This window comes from Meles meles, chromosome 13, assembly GCF_922984935.1.
Source record: "Meles meles chromosome 13, mMelMel3.1 paternal haplotype, whole genome shotgun sequence".
NCBI lineage: Eukaryota > Metazoa > Chordata > Mammalia > Carnivora > Mustelidae > Meles > Meles meles.
Window position 1 is genome coordinate 69,669,887 of NC_060078.1, and position 16,989 is coordinate 69,686,875.

The window sequence follows — 16,989 nt, forward strand, 5'->3', positions numbered from 1 at the left end:
GCTGTTTCCCTCACAGTTCAGTCTTTCGTATTTGAACCCCTGTCCTGGGACAAAAGGGTTGGGCCTGGGGAACGCAAGAGTAAGGCAAAGAGTCTGTGTGTGTAAAATGGATGGACTGGGGTGCCTGGGTGGCTCAGTGGTTAAAGCCTCTGCCTTCGGCTCAGGTCGTGATCCCAGGGTCCTGGGATCGAGCCCCGCATCGGGCTCTCTGCTCCTGTAGGGAGCCTGCTTCCTCCTCTCTGCCTGCCTCTCTGCCTAGTTGTGATTTCTCTGTCAAATAAATAAAAAATATTTAAAAAAAATAAAAATAAAAAAAAATAAAATGGATGGACTGTCTGCTTCCCTGGGGGTTGGGTGAAGCTCTGTTCTTACATAGCAAGGGGGTGGGGGATAGTGCAAAAGGAACAGCTGACACTCGATAAAAACATTTTACCTTTACAATTCATGTAGTGATCTTATTAATGAAGCAAACCATTTTGGCTGCCAACTTGTGGGCTCTCAAGAAAGGGCTAAGTGCCTAGAAGGTTGACGACAATTTCTGCATTCTCACCCACTGGGCATGGCCCGGCAGTAGGCAATATGGTGTGCAGAGAGAGCAGCACAAGGTGCATGACCTACAGATTGATTGACAGGGAACCTCCACTTCTCCAGCAACACCACCCCTGCCCTGGCCAACCACTGGTTACCCGTCAGGTGGGAATGGCAGGCAGTTGATCCGGACAGAGTCTGGCAGGCTAACATGGCTATGGTCACAGAGACAGAAAGACTCTAGGATCTACCTTCACCCTCGGACCTTTACCTCAGGCATGAAAAACCTAAAACCCAAAGGAACCCATTGGAGATATACGTGCATCAAGAGGGGCAAAAAGAAACAAGGCAGTCAAGGCAGGGGCTACCTCTGCTCAGTGCCAGCTAAGTCCTGAGAGATTGGAAGGCAGTCATTGACATATTGTGAGATCCCCAACATCCCCCATCAAAAGTTGACACATTCAACTTTTATGTGAAATCTCACGAGGTTTCCCAGACACTGCACAGGCCGAACAAAATGCTCCAGGGGACCCACCAGCATATGATCTTTGTTTCATAAAACCTTTCCCTGCAGAAGCAGTCATACAAGGCTGCAAGTCAAAGCCCATGGGAATTGGGGCGCATGGCCCTTTTTTTGGGAGCTGGAGAAAGTGGGATGAAGGATGTAGGTTCCCAAAGAGAGTACTAGGGGTCCCATGAGCCAAGAGACCCAAAAGGAGGGATTCTCTAAATGCGTTTCACTGAGGACCAGTCTTGGGCCAGGAATATTTCACTATTACAGCCATTATATTAAGGTAACTGGTGATGACAAGAGTCAAATGCACTCTTGTCATCAAAAGAATGTGTGTGTGTGTGTGTGTGTGTGCACGTGCATGCACACATGGGAGCGGAACAGAGGCATGGGTGAACAAGAATCCAGGATCCTCAAGGATGCTGCAAAGATCTCTCCTCCAGACCATCTCCTTCCCAGCCCACCACACGCTGTCCATTCAAAACACAACCACTGCCATTCTGAATATAGGAAAAGAATCAAGCTTATTAATAGTTTGCATATTAATTGACATTTTGTCATTTAAAGGATGTTCAAACCATCTCATTCATGTGGTTTAAAAGAACGGACATTCTTGGGAAGAGAAATGGATGAATGGGACTAAGAAAGGTACGGAGTGGCCTCAGGGCCTCCGTGTCTGTCCTCCCCCAGGACAGCTGCCCTTGGGCACTGCCAATCAGGGCAACTACTGAAATTCTGCTCTCAGGTTGGAGCATCTCCCTGCCAAGGGGTCTGCTTATTTTTTCATCTAGAAGACAGCTTCAAAGGGCCTTTTTTTTTTTTGCTTTGGTTTTCCTTTGGGCAACATAAAAGCAGAGAACAAAGGGAATTCAGAACTTTTTTTTTTTTTTTTCTGCCACAGGCCACTCAGTAGACAACCTGGGTTCAGAAATGCCAGTGACCTGCTGCTCCACATGCCCCGGCCACTTTTGCCATTGTAGGCAGTCCCACTGCTGCTTCTCCAAGCAGGACAGGTGCAAGGAGATCCTTTCTCCAGGCCAGAAAGGAACTTAGCCAAGGGAAGAAATGTAGAGCAGATGCAGAGAAACGCAGAGCAGGTGTTGTGAGCAGGAGCTCTGTCAGGCTTCCTGGCTTTAAATCTTGGCTCTGCCGCTCCTTAGCTCTGTGACCTGACACAAGTGACTTCACCTTTTCCTGACTCTCTGACCTCATCTGTAAAGATACTAATAATACCCACCTTGCAGGATTGCCATGAGGATTGAATGAGACAAGCTACGTGTCTGATGCAGAGTAAACACGCTCAATGTTAGCTACTTCAGTCATCATCATCATCCTCAAAGAAATCAGCACTCTGTACGTTCTGATTTATTCTCTGACAACTTTGTAGGTGAGCCACGTTTGAGCGACAGGAACCGTACCGTTTAAAGAGTACTGATTTCGGCATCAGCAGACCAAAAGATGAATGTCGATGTTTATTTTGGGGGACTCTGCACCTTCTTGAGTTTCAGTTCTGGTGTCTGTAAAGTGAGAATGATCTTTGCCCCTTAGCCTTTACAGGGTTGTTGTTAAAATCCATGCTAGAATGATTTGTCCTTAAACCGTTAACAGATGATAACAATCTCCCTTTCCATGTCACTCTCTTTTCACCTCTTCTGGCATCTAACACAAGCTTTGAACAGGGCCTAGGCCAATTAAATAAGTAAATAAACAAACAAACAAATAAATATAAATTCTAAAAAATGTAGAAAACAAATAAATAAACAAACAAATAAATAGAGACAAGAAAGCCCTGAATGATTCACTTACTCAAAAAAATGGAGTGATATTTTTTCATTTTATAAAATTCTTCTTAATCTACTTTGCTATGATTTTAAAGAGTTGGTATGAATTGCTGCTATGTATCAGCAAAGCATTTGTTATAGTAAAGATATGAGGGTTAAATTGGTGTGAATCTTCTGGAAAGCTGCATCAGTATGTTCCAGGCACTATTAGAAAGCTTATTCTCTAGGACTCTGTAATCCCACTCCTGGGGATTTGTCCTGGAGAAGTGTTTTAAAGGTAAAAAATAATTATTAGATGAAGTTCATTGCAGTACTACATATAATAAACAATAAGACATTCAAACAACCTGAATGCTCAACCATGGGGCACTAGCTAGTAAAACAGGGGCTATGAAATGGAAAATGAAAGTTGTGACTCTTAGCAGCAGTGTGCAAAGGCATACCAAATTTCATATTGATCACAATTACTACTATCTAAAAATAAAGCAGTCGTAGGAGGATGGCAAATTACAGAGAATGGCTAACATTTTTTAAATGTACTTTAAGGTTTATAATTTTTTTGCAAGCTGTAAAGTTGGATAATTAAAGGTTTAAAAATAGAGAGGAATCAGGTTTTTTGGCCCCAGGGACAAAAAGGATGAAGGAAGGTGGCGCTCTTCAAGAAATTTTACTGGTGGACCCAGCCAAATGGCTAAGTATGACTTCACAAGGCTGTCTTTCCAGTGGTCTGCCTCAGTAAATTCAATTGCTAATTTATTAGGCTTTATAACTCCAAGAGGTATCTGCATTCTCCAAGGAATCTCAGCAACCAAGCTTTTCAGCCCCAAAGAGGGAGATATTGATCAAAGATAGGCCTTTAAAGCCAAATCTTGGGAGGGGATGACTTGGGAGCTAACAAGTATTGAAACTCCTTGTTCTGAGTCCTCTTGGAATCATCTGCATATCCATCTTCTCACTGACTTCTCATAAAAACTTCAAAAGCATCACAAACTACCTTATCAGGATAGCTCAGAAAGGCTATGTCAACAGGCTGACAGTCACACAGCTAGGGACTCAAATTCTTTCTAATCCAACCTAAAATTTATACATACAGTAAGACAACAAAGAAAACTGTATTTGGTCTCATGTTAACTAAAAGAAAAAATAAATACACAAAATGATATTCACACTGTAATTACCGTGGAGAAAAGCATTCCACTAATTTAGAAAGAAATGGGAAAAAACGAAAACAGTTTTGCAAGAGTCTTGAAATTAAGATTTTTTTTTTCCTTTTCAACTTCCTTTATTACTATAATATTGTTTTGCAATAAGGAGGCCCAGGCTACACTGATTGCACCATGGTGTGTGGCGTGCCCTCACCTCTTATAGGCTTAGAATGCCCTGACTTAAGCCATAATTACATTAAAAAAGAAAGAGAATAAATGAATATTAAAGATAACAATAAGAGCTACCGAGAATTAACCATAATTGTCTTGATGATCAGAACAGCTATGAATTAGGAGGCCAGTTATAATTGTAATGGCCATTGCAATAATGAGCTAGAAAATTAATGTGCGCAAATGGATTCATGAGGGAAGGGGCTAGACTATATGGTGACAGCTGAGGGTCTATGTGTGAGGAGTTGGAAACTCACAAGAACACTGACCCAGTCAAGAAAGGATTCCAATGGAAACACCAACCAGTGGGCATTCTCCTATGGAATGGGTTGGACTGAACTACACAGGACCAGATCCAGCTAAGAGCAAATATAAGATACTCTACAATGCCAACTGATGTCTGGATGTTTCAGGGATGGAAGCTGGTGGGTGGGGGGGGGGGGGGGAGGGTGCCTTACCAAGTGGGGGAGAAGACCACAAACCTGCCCAACCATGTTGGCAAGACTATAGTTAGACACTCCAACATTATGAGGGGTATGTGCAGACTCTGGATTCCATGTAAGACAGACTCCAGACATAGAATTTTCCTAACTTATTCCATCTACAGAATTAACCCAGGTGGAGCTTTTCTCTCTAGACCTGCTGAGCTTTCTGCTGAAAATGTACACTTCCCAACTTTGACCCTGAGGTAATATGTGCTATAAGGAAGCAATAGGTTTGTGTGCCTGCCCCCCTTCCACACTGATGGTGGTGTTTTTAAGAACATGGAGCTAAAAACCTGAGTTCAAGCTACCACTTATTAGCTGTACTTATCAGAGAAGTGCTTACTTCCTTTGGCTTAGTTTTCTCACCTGTAGAACAGGGATAGAAATAGAATATACATAAGAGTTATAATGAGCGTTAAATGAAATGATACTTGTCAATCTCTTAACACAGAGCTGATATACTGTGAACGTTATTATTATGACAATGTTATTAGAATGAGTAAGATTAAGTGATGTTGGGACTGGTAAATCAAAATTTCATGTCTAACCAGAATTGCACACCTATTTGCCCACTGTCTTCCAACTTTCTTTCCTCAGATTCTCCTTTGGAAAAATGATCTATCTTAACATATTTGAGGCAGGTAACTGGAGGCCTGCCGTGACTAGGACTTGAAACACTGACAATGAAATCCTGTCTACTTCCAGCATAAATATGATTTGGAGGGACAGATTTGAAGGGACAGAAAGAGATTTTTAGAGTAGACAAGGAGCCGGGTAACGAGATAGGCTGAATGAGTCCACGCCTTAGTATCTTGAGAGGGTGAGTACCCTTCTCTCTTGTATAGAAGCAAATGATACTGATCAGAGATACAGGTATTCGACAAATCTTTAGTAGCTATAACACAATAATCATTACTAAATAAACATCTAACTATAAGCCAAATAACAATAGCTAATACTTACTGAGCGCTTACTATGAGGGCATGATTCAAATCATTTTGTATTTATTATCTCATGGATGAGGAAATAGGATAAGGTGTCTTCCTTTTTTTTTTTTTTTTTAGGTTATTTATTTGAGAGAGATTGGGTGCATGCACATGTACTGGGGGGAGGAACAGAGGGAGAAGCAGAAGCAGGTTCCCTGCTGAGCAGGGAGCTGGACACGGGGCTCGATCCCATGACCCTGGGACCATGACAGGAGCCAAAGGGAGATACTTAGCCAACCGAGCCACCCAGGCATCCCCATGAGGTAGGTGTCTTCTCACCCCCATTTCATACGTAAGGAAAACTGAAGCAGAAAGATTAATTTGCTCAAAGTCATAATGATGGAGACGGAATTCCAACCAAGCAGTATAGCTGGAGAGCCAGTCCAGGAGAGCGATCAAGACAGAGTTCAAAACTATGATTTCTAAACTGCAAAGACAAAATCATGTCCTTTTATCGCTATTTTACTCATCTTTACAGATAACGAAACTTAAGCTCAGTGGCATGGCATACAGGGAGGTAGGGGAGAGGTACCTAGAGGTGAGAAGAGTTGGTCCTACGGGGAGAAGTGTTTTATTACTAACATTGCTTAAAATTACCAGAGTTTAGTGAAAACAAAAAGCAATCTGACCTTAATTTGCTTTATTGCATTAAATTTTTCCGCAGATAATGTATTCCTTTATCACCTGGGGAAAGCTGCTTCGTCTTACCACCTCCCTGCACCCACCTCCCCACACTCCCTTGGCATGCCACTGGCTCAGAGAAATCAAATGGCTAAGTTCACATAGCTCTTAAATACTTGACCCCAGATCTGAAGCTAGGCTCACCTATTTTCAAAGCACGTCCTAGAAGTAGGGAGGTACTACAATTGATTCTTCCCAATCCATTAATTCATTAGAGTCACTTAGAGAACTTAAAAACAACATAAACCCAGCCCACAGACTGATTTAATCAGGATGCCCATGGGTGAAATATTTATTTGCATCAATATTTTAAAGCTCTCCATTTATTCTAGAGTTCAACCAAAATTGAGACTTTTAGAAATTAGTAGCATTTCTACTTGGAATTCAGATACTTAGCACTTCGGGAAAAAGATCTCTAGGTAAGATTCCTGCATAGGAATAATCACACATTGAATTACCCTCCAAACCGAGTCCCTAAATTCTCCAGCCATGAGATAGTTCCAGGCTAGCCCAGAAAGCTTGAGTATCTGGGAACAAAGTGAGTGAGACAGCTCTGTGTGCCAAACAGTCCCTCTTGTAGAGTCTTTACAGTCTCTAAAGAGTGGATATAAAATTTTGGCATAGCAGATAGAAGCAGCAAAACATATACAGGGAGATTTCCCAGGCGGGAAGACAACCTATTTTGGACTGGTATGTTTGCATACCAAAGCAGTTTAATAGCAGATATGAAAGCGGTCTAATCTATGCTGGCCTCAGGGGCCACAAAGTTCTCCCTGGCCTCCCCCATATTCACTCCAGATGCCATGAGGCAGGCCGGATGTGACTATGACCTCTCATGACTAATGAAACTTGAACAAAGCAACTCCTGACCACCACTTCAAGCGATCAGAGCAGAGGGCAAACCTAGAGGATACGAGTCAAGGCCAGACTTCTAGAAAGTTTTAAAGTCATGTATCTTAAATTTCTGGGCCCCTCTTACCCTGCCTGATTTAGAATCTCCAAAGATAAAGAGAATTATGTTTACAAAGTTCCCTCAAAGGGACACCAATGTATCTGATTTGGGATCCAGTGGGGTAGAGGCCTGGAGGCAAGGTGCAACTAGAAAAGCATTAGGGGGGCGCCTGGGTGGCTCAGTGGGTTAAAGCCTCTGCCTTCTGCCCAGGTCATGATCCCAGGGTCCTGGGATCGAGCCCCGCATCGGGCTCTCTGCTCAGCGGGGAGCCTGCTTCCTCCTCTCTCTCTGCCTGCTTTTCTGTGATCTCTGTCAAACAAATAAATAAAATCTTAAAAAAAAAAAAAAAAAAGCATTAGGTCTTCAGGCTCCAAAGACCTCTCTCATCCACTTGCCCAAATGCCTGAAGAGCTGCCATGAAAGCCAGACCAAGCATGACCTGAGGATCCCCAAGCAGAGTCAAAGGCAAGGAAGGGATTTCGTGTGGGACATCCAGACCCCAGGGTGGATGAGGCTGACCATGGAGCACAGGCTTGGTTCTAGAACCGAGTCAGGAAGCCTCATTGCATAGACAGGGACTTCCGAGTTGGGCCGGTTTGGATGTCATTCCTGCCTCTGCCTTTTCGCCCTTTGTGAATATTTGAACCATTAACTGAATCTCCCTCAGGCTCAGTAATGGCATCTATAAACTGGGGAATAAAAATGCCTCCTTCATATGTTTATGCCAGTGTACTGTTCCCGCCCTGGACCTTCTAGTTCTCACATCCATTCCTCCGGCTTCCCTTTCCTCTACTTCGCAGGCGGGCTGTGGCTGGGCTGGCGAATGGGAGGCCCGGTGGGAGAATGGAGGGTGCGAGCAAGACCGAAGCCATGGAATTCTCTCCCTTTCCCTGACTTGGCAGCATCCCTCTAGTGACTTCTCCACCATGGCCCTAGCTCCCGGCGGACAGGTCCTCTATGGTTCTAGTTCCTACCACTGAGCCCCAGCCGACACCTGCAATTACCGGAAAGTCTTCTCTTGTCTTTCCAGCCCAGGGGTGGAGGTCGCCCTCTGCTCTGGCTAATCTCGGAGTTCCCAGATAAGCCTTGTCCCAGAAAGCCTGGTGGCTCTTCTGCCACCCGTGTCACCAGCTTCCTGGTTTATGCTCTCTCTCTTTTAAATACTTAAGTGGTTCCTGGGGCGCCTGGGTGGCTCAGTGGGTTAAGCCTCTGCCTTCGGCTCAAGTCATGATCTCAGGGTCCTGGGACCGAGTCCCGCATTGGGCTCTCTGCTCGGCAGGGAGCCTGCTTCCTCCTCTCTCTCTGCCTGCCTCTCTGCCTAGTTGTAATTTCTCTCTGTCAAATAAATAAATAAAATCTTTAAAATAAATAAATAAATAGATACTTAAGTGGTTCCTTCCCAACCCCTCTCCATTATAATGTTCCAAATATATTGATCCTATATGGGTATCATTTATACTTGATAAATTGGAACTATTATAATTAAGTACAGTATAATAAGCCACTTCTATTCCCCAAGCACCTCCTGCCACTGTCCTTAGTGGGCTTGCTCAGGGGCATGGTGGCTGATGGCAGCCAAATCTGTTTGAACAGCTCTCCTAAGCTTGAAATAATAATAATAGTCAACATTTATACAGTGCTTCCTTTGTGCCAGGCATGGTTCTAATTGCTTTCTTTAAATTAACTCGTTAATCTTCATGACAACCCCATGAGTTGGACACTATTACTATTGGAATTGAAGCAAAGAGAAAAAAAAAAAAAAGTGAAGGGCTCAGCCAGGTTCACAGAGCTAGTGGGTAGTAAAGCTAAGATTTGACCCTGGGCAGCCTGGCACCAGAGGCTGTTTCTCTGTCAGTGCAATTCGTCATCTCCTCTCAAGATCACTGCCTCAGAATTGGAGAAACAATGCATTTTCATTCCAGAGGCCATCACCACTAGCTCTGAAGGGTCCTGTGTGAAGGGGCTCTATGTAATAGATTCAGACCTAGACACCAAAGAAAACACTATGTCTCGGTGGAGCATCCCTGCTCGTCTTGGGCCAGAGGAAGGTCTGGCATCTAGCCCTGAGGCTGCCTGCCACCCACCGCCTTTTTCGACATTAATAGACACCTCTAGTGGAGCCTGACCACACAGGAATCCATAAGTCATTAACTGGAGCTATATTAAACCTATAAAAATCAATTGCTGACATTCCAATGGCCTTCTTATAAATTAGTTTATCAGATGGTTTTATTCATTCAGTAATTAACAGAAGGGAAAAGGGAACTAAGGCTTATTGAGTGTTTACACTGTGTCCAGCCATCTGCCAGGAGTTCCACACATGACATCTCATTTCTTTTTCACCCTCCTAGCAACCCTTGGAGAGTCAAGTGCGGTCCCCACCTTACAGATAAGAAAATGAAGCCCATCAGTGGGTTAAAGCCTCTGCCTTCGGCTCAGGTCATGATCCCAGGGTCCTGGGATCGAGCCCCACATCGGGCTCTCTCCTCCGTGAGGAGCCTGCTTCCTCCTCTCTCTCTGCCTGCCTCTCTGCCTAGTTGTGATTTCTGTCAAATAAATAAAAAAAATTAAAAAAAAAAAAAAGAAAATGGAGCCCAGAGAGATTGAGTGAGCTGATGAGTACCAGAGCTGAGTTTGCACACAGGGTCCTGCAGCTGGTAAAGCAAAGCCTTTTCCCCCAAACCACACTGTGAAGGATGGGGCTCCTCTGTGCCTAGCTCCTTAATGGCTGCTTTTCTGCATTACCTCATTTCTTTAAGTCCAGTGTACTAAAGAAAGAAAAGAGATCATCAGACACTAAGAGCATAGATAGTGTGCCTGTCCTTGAGACACAAAAGAAGGAAAGTGTTTAAAAGGATCTCCCCACCCCCAGTTCTAGTTGGTCTCAAACACATACACACTCTCTCCCCAAACTAACTTCATCTGGCCTTTTTTCTGCAGATGAACAAAAGGACCGGTTCCATATTTGGGGAGAATTCCAGAGCATGTGTTTGACTGACAGTGAACATGGTCGGAGAAAGTAACAGAATGGGGCACGGGTAGAGACATTAGGTTAACTAAAGGAGGCAAGGCCCTACAGACTCAAAGCCCCTTTCAGGGACACAGCCACAAAAGGAAAATCAATAAAAAGTATATCTGTGCTCCAGATTTAAATAGTTCTTCTTCCCAGCTGAAGTCTGTTTCAGGGAATCATGGTCGTTACTCCCCAAGGGACTGCTCTCAATCGGTCTCTACCAGCCAGCTTCTTAGCGAAATGACCATGCTTGATTCTACAGTGTCGTCTTCCAACTTTTTCCTTAATATATACCCCTAAAAGTTTTTGAGAAAATATATACTTTGCAAAAATTATGACTGTTTTTTAATTTTAAGGTTAAATAGATGTAAAAAAATTTTTCAAGCATATCATGTATGTTTTCTTTAGCATATCAGGTATGCTTTTATTAAATTTTTGAGTAATTATTTGTAGATTTAGATACAATTGTAAGAAATAACACAGAGAAATTATAAGTGCTCTTTATGCAGTGCTCCAAATGGTAACACATTGCAGAACTATGCAGTATCACAACCAGGATACTGACTTTGATACAGTCAATTTCAGAATATTTTTATAGCACAAGGATTTCTACATAGTCTTCTTATAAGCATACCCTTTAGTTTTCAAGGCCACTATATAACAAAGTTCCACCAACTGGGTAGCATAAACAACAGAAATCTATTGCCTCACAATTCTGGAGGCTGTAAGTCCAATATCAAGGCACTGGCAGATGAGGTTCCTTCTGAGTGGTATGAGAGAGAATTTAGTCCATCTCTCTTTCCTAGCTTCTGGTGGTTTGCGGATAAACTTTGGGGTTCTTTGACTTGCTTTCCCTGCCCTTATACTCCCACAGTGTTCTCTATATGTTGTGTGTATGGTGTGTGTGTTTCCACTTTTTATAAGGAACTCAGGCATATTGAATTAGGGACACATCCTATCTCATTTTAACCACATCTCAACTAATTATATTTGCGACAACACTATTTCTAATTAAGGTCACATTCTAAGGCATTAGGAGTTAGTTTTTCAACATAATAATTTGGGAGGAACAGAATTGAATCTTTAATACCCCTCCCCAACTCTCAACTTCTGGAAACCACTAATCTGGTCTCCATTTCTGTAACATCATCAGTTCAAGAATGTTCTATAAATGGAATTCTATACTGTATAACTTCTGGGGATTAGCTTTTTTCACTTGAAGTGTTTCTTTGGAGATATATCCAAGTATTTGACTCCATCAGTCATTCTTTTCTATTGCATCAGTGTGTTCAGAACATTAGGTATTGTATGGCTATCCCACAGTTTGTTTAATTTTCCACCCACTGAAGGGCACCTGGGCTTATTCCAGTTTTTGGTTATTACAGAAAAAGCTGTTATGAACATACCTATGAAGTATAGGTTTTTGTATAAACATAAGTTTTCATTTTTCTATGATACATGTCTAGCAATGAAAATATTGGATCAAATGGTAATGGCATGTTCAGTTTTATAAGAAGCTGCCAAACTATTTTCCAGAACGACAGTACCAACTTACACTAGTAAAGATATCAGCAACGTATGAGTGATTTGATTTCTCTGCAACTTCCTCAGCATTTGTTGTTACAGATTTTGGTGGTGGTAGTGGAGTTCAGCCACTCTGGTAGGTTTGTAGTGATATTTCATGGCTTTAATTTCATTTCCCTAGTAGCGAATGATGTTGGACAACTGTTTCTGTGCTGATTTTCCATGGGCAAACCTCTAGTGAAATGTCTCTCCATGACTTTTGTTCATTTTCTTTTTAAGATTTTATTTATTTGACAGACAGAGATCACAAGTAGGCAGAGAGGCAGGCAGAGAGAGAGAGGGAAGCAGGCTTCCTGCCGAGCAGAGAGCCTGATGTGGGGCTTGATCCCAAGACCCTGAGATTATGACCTGAGCCAAAGGCAGAGGCTTTAACCCACTGAGCCACCCAGGCGCCCCTGTTCATTTTCTAATTAGAGTAAAACCTGTTCAGCTTTTGAAATTCTTTATGTATTCGAGGTAGCAGCCCTTTATGGAATACATGGTTTGCAAACAGCTTCTCCCAGTCTGCAGCTTGCCTTTTCATCTTCTTCACATGAGGGTGTGTATCAGAAAAGTCTTTAATTTTGTTGAGGCCTAATTTATTAATTTTTCCTTTTATGAATTGTGCTTTTAATGCCAAATTAACTCTTCGTTCTATATTTTGAAGATCTTTCTCCTGTTCTTCTTGTCAAAGAGTTTTATTATTTTGTAGTTTTATGTTTTATATTTAAGTCCATGATCTGACATTTTTTGGTGTAAGGTGTAAGGTTTAGGTTGAGAGGTTTCGCTGGTTTTCCGTTTATTGATTTTTTTGTTTATCGTTTATGGATGACCAATTGCTCCAGCACCATTTCCTAAAAAGCCTTCCTCTGTCAAGTTGCTTTTGTGACTCTCAATAATCAGTCGGTCTTATTTACATGGATCTATTTCTGAGTCTTCTATGCTGTCCCATTTATTGTTTTGATTACTGTAGCTATATCATAAGTCTTAAAATGAGGGAACTCCTCCCACTTTGACAATTTGTCAAGATAATTTCAGCTATTCTGTAGCTTGTGCTTTTCCATATAAACTTTATTTTTAAAATATTTTTTCAGTGTTCCAAGATTAATTGTTTATGCACCACACACCCCGTACTCCATGCAGTAAGTGCCCTCCATAATCCCCACCACCAGGCCTTCCCAACTCCCCATCCCCCTCCCCTCCAAAACCCTCAGTTTGTTTACCAGAGTCCACAGTCTCTCATGGCTCATATCCCCCTCCGATTTCCCCCAACTCACCTCTCTTCTCCATCTCCCCATGTCCTCTGGGTTATTCCTTATGCTCTGCAAGTAAGTGAAACCATATGATAATTGACTCTCTCTGCTTGACTCATTTCACTCAGCATAATCTCTTCCAGTCCTGTCCATGTTGATACAAAAGTTGGGTATTCATCCTTTCTGATGGAGGCATAATACTCCATTGTATATATGGACCATATTTCTTTAGCCATTCGTCTGTTGAAGGGCATTTTGGTTCTTACATAGTTTGGCAACTGTGGCCATTGCTGCCTATAAACTTTAGAATAAACTTGTCTATGCTTACAAATTATCTTGCTTGGATTTTGATAGGAGTTGCACTAACTCTATACATCAACTTGGGAAGTACTGATATTTTTGCCACGTTGTATCTTCTCATCCATGAATTCATATGTTTCTCTACTTATTTAGGTCTTCATTATTTCTTTCATTATCATTTTAAAATTTTCAGCATGCAGATAAGGAAACTTTTTTTCTTGAAAGTACACCTAAGTAATTTTATTTGAAGTGATTGTATTTTAAATTTTGGTTTCTGCATGTTTATTGCAAATCTATAAAAATGTGGTTGACTTTCGTGTATTATGTGTCCTGTGACCAGGCTGAACTCATTTATTAGCTCAAGAATTTTTTTTGTAGATTCTTTGGAATTTTATATGCAAACCATCATATCATCTGCAAACACAAATAGTTTTATTTCCAGTCTGTGACTTTCATTTTTCTCATTGCCAATTGCAGTGGCTAGAATTTTCAGTACTATTGATAGGAGTATATTATTTCCCTTCTTTAATCTATCAATATGGAGGACTGTATTGATTGATTTTTGAATGTTGAACCAACTTTGTATACTTGAAAAACTTCTACTTGGTCATGGTATATAACTCTTTTTATAAAGTTTGGATTCAATTTGCTAATATTTTGTTAAGGGTTTTTTGCCTCCTAGTTCATGCATGAGAGATACTGGTCTATAGTTTTGTTTTCATTTGGTTTGGTTTGTATTGAATTGGTTTGGTACTGTCTGTGTATGGTTTTGATATTAGGGCAACACCAGACTCATAAAATGAATAGGGAAGTATTTTCTCATCTTCTATATTTTAGAGGGCATTGTGTTAAATCACTGTTAATTTCTTTTAAAAGATTTTATTTATTTAACAGAGAGGGAGAGATCACAAGTAGGCAGAGAGAGTAGGGAAGCAAGCTCCCCACTGAGCAGAGAGCCTGATGCTGGGCTCCATCCCAGGACCTTGAGATCATGACCTGACCTGAGCTGAAGGCAGAGGCTTAACCCACTGAGCCACCCAGGCACCCCTCATTATTAATTTTTAATCTAAATGTTTGGTAAATCTCTAGTAAAACCAGCCAAGCCTGGATAGTTCTTTGATAGATTTTTTTACTTGAGCATTCAGTTCCTTGGATGGTTATAAGGCTATTGATATTGTCCATTTTGACCAGGTTGAGTTTTGGTAGTTTGTGGCTTTCAAGGAATGGCTTATTTCTTCCAAATTTTTGCATTTTTTGTGTAAAATTGCTCACAGTATCTCATTTTTTTTTTGATGGTTGAAAGATTTGAAGTATTATCCACTATTTCCTTCATGATTTTTGGTGACATCTTTTTTTAATTTTTGTCAGTCTTGCTAGAGGTTTATCAATAACTAGTTATTCCCCACTGATTTTCTCTATTGCTTTTCTATTTTCAGTTTAATTGATTTCTGCCCTGTATTATTTATTCATTTTTTACCTTTTTGAAAAATTGGGATAGGGACTTAAATTACTGATTTGAGACATTTCCTCATTTTCATGTAACATTCAGTACTATAAATTTTCCTTTCAATATTGTTGTAGCTGCATCCCACAAATTTTGATGTCATGTTTGTGCTTTTGTCCAGTTCTGTTTTTTTCTAACTTCCCTTGGGACTTCCTCTTTAACTCCTTTTGAGTTATTTAGAAGATTTTATTTTTTGGTGCAAAATGGTGGTTTTATTAAAGCACAGAACAGGACCCATGGGCAGAGAGAGCTGCTGCACCTAGGTTGTGAGGGGTGAAGGGTTATATACTTGGGAGTTGGGGGTAGGGAAAAAGCGAGGTTTTCAGAAGAACTTTCATATGCTAAAGAGGACCTACAAGATAATTGAGACTTTGCCATTGTTAAGGTTGTTTTCCCCTCTAAAGTAAGGCATTAACTTCCATGCACTCAGGAATTTCTTGTTGTCCTTCTGTTACTGATTTCTAGTTTGATTCTATTATAATCAGAGAGTACCCTGTGTATGACTTCAATTATTTTTAAGTTTGCCAACATTCATTTTATGGCCTAAGATAAGGTTCTTGGTGAATGTTCTAAGGGTACTGGGGTGGGGGGAGTGTATTCTGCTATTGTTTGGTAAAGTGTTCTATATATGTTACATAAATACTGTTGGTTGATTGTGTTATTCATCTTCTCTAACCTTGCTGATTTTCTATTAGTTGCTAATCTCTTCTAACAGATTCCATCAGTTCCTGGAAGGGAACACTGATGTCCCCACTATAATTGTGGATTTGTCTATTTCTCTTTTTGGCTCTGTCAGTTATTTGTTTAATGTGTTTTGAGGCTCTGTTGTGCAGTGAATATATATTTAGGACTTTAATGGCTTCCTGGCAATTGATCCTTTTGTCACATTAGTCCCTTTTTTGTCTCTAGTAATTTTCTTTGCTCTGAAGTATACTTTATCAGATATTGATATGGGTAATCCTGTTCTTTTGATTAATGTTTGCATCTCTTTTTCCATGTTTTTACTTTCAGTCTACTTACATTATTGAATTTGAAGTTTCTTATGAGCACCATATACTTGAGTCATAATTTTTGTAAATCAATGCTATCAATGTCTGCCTTTTGATTGGTATATTTAGACCATTTCCATTTAATGTAATTATTGATATCTTTGTGCCTAAGTTTGTCATTTTTTTTGTTGTTGTTGTTGTAGTATTTTCTATTTGTTTTCTCTAGTCTTCATTTCTTTCTCTTGTCTTTCTTCAGAATACTTCAACATATTTTAGGGTTCAATCTTATTTATATTTTTAATATATCTCTTTGGAAAATTTTATTTAGTGGTTGCTCTGGACATTACATATATACATATGTGACTCATAATAGTCCACTAGTATCAATATCTTACCATTTTGAGTATCATAGAAACCTCAATGCATTTAAAGCCTTTTACCTTCTTAAATATTGTCTTGGGTATCAGATCATGCTGTAATTTTTGTTTCAATCATCAAATATGACTTAGGAAACTCATGATGAAAAGAATAATCCATTGTTTGTACTCATATTTCTCTTCTTTCCATCTCTTCCTCCTCTGGATGCTCCAAGATTTCTTCTTTTTTTTCTTTCTGTTTGAAGAAGTTGCTTTATCTGGTCATAAGATAGGTCTTGTTAATAACAAATTCTTTTAGTTTGCCTTTATCTGAGAATGTTTGATCATTTCTGAAGCATAATTTTGCCTGGTAGAGAATTCATGATTTACAGTTCTTTTCTTTCAACAGTTGAAAAGTATTGTGTTGCTTCCTTTTAGCCTCATGATTTTATATGAGAAATCTTCTGTAATTCAAATTGATGCACCCCATAGGCAATGCATTGTTTCTCTTTGGCTGCTTTCTCATTATCTGTAATTTTCAAAAGTTTTCTTATGATTTCTCTCAGTGAGGATTTCTTCAGATTTATCAGGTTTGCAGTTTGCTCAGCTTTTTAAATTTGCCAAAGGGTAAGTACTGCTCCCACTTGACAGATGAGATCCTCATGTCCAGAGAGAAAAGGTCATTTGCCTTAGGTCACACAGATGAGAAGC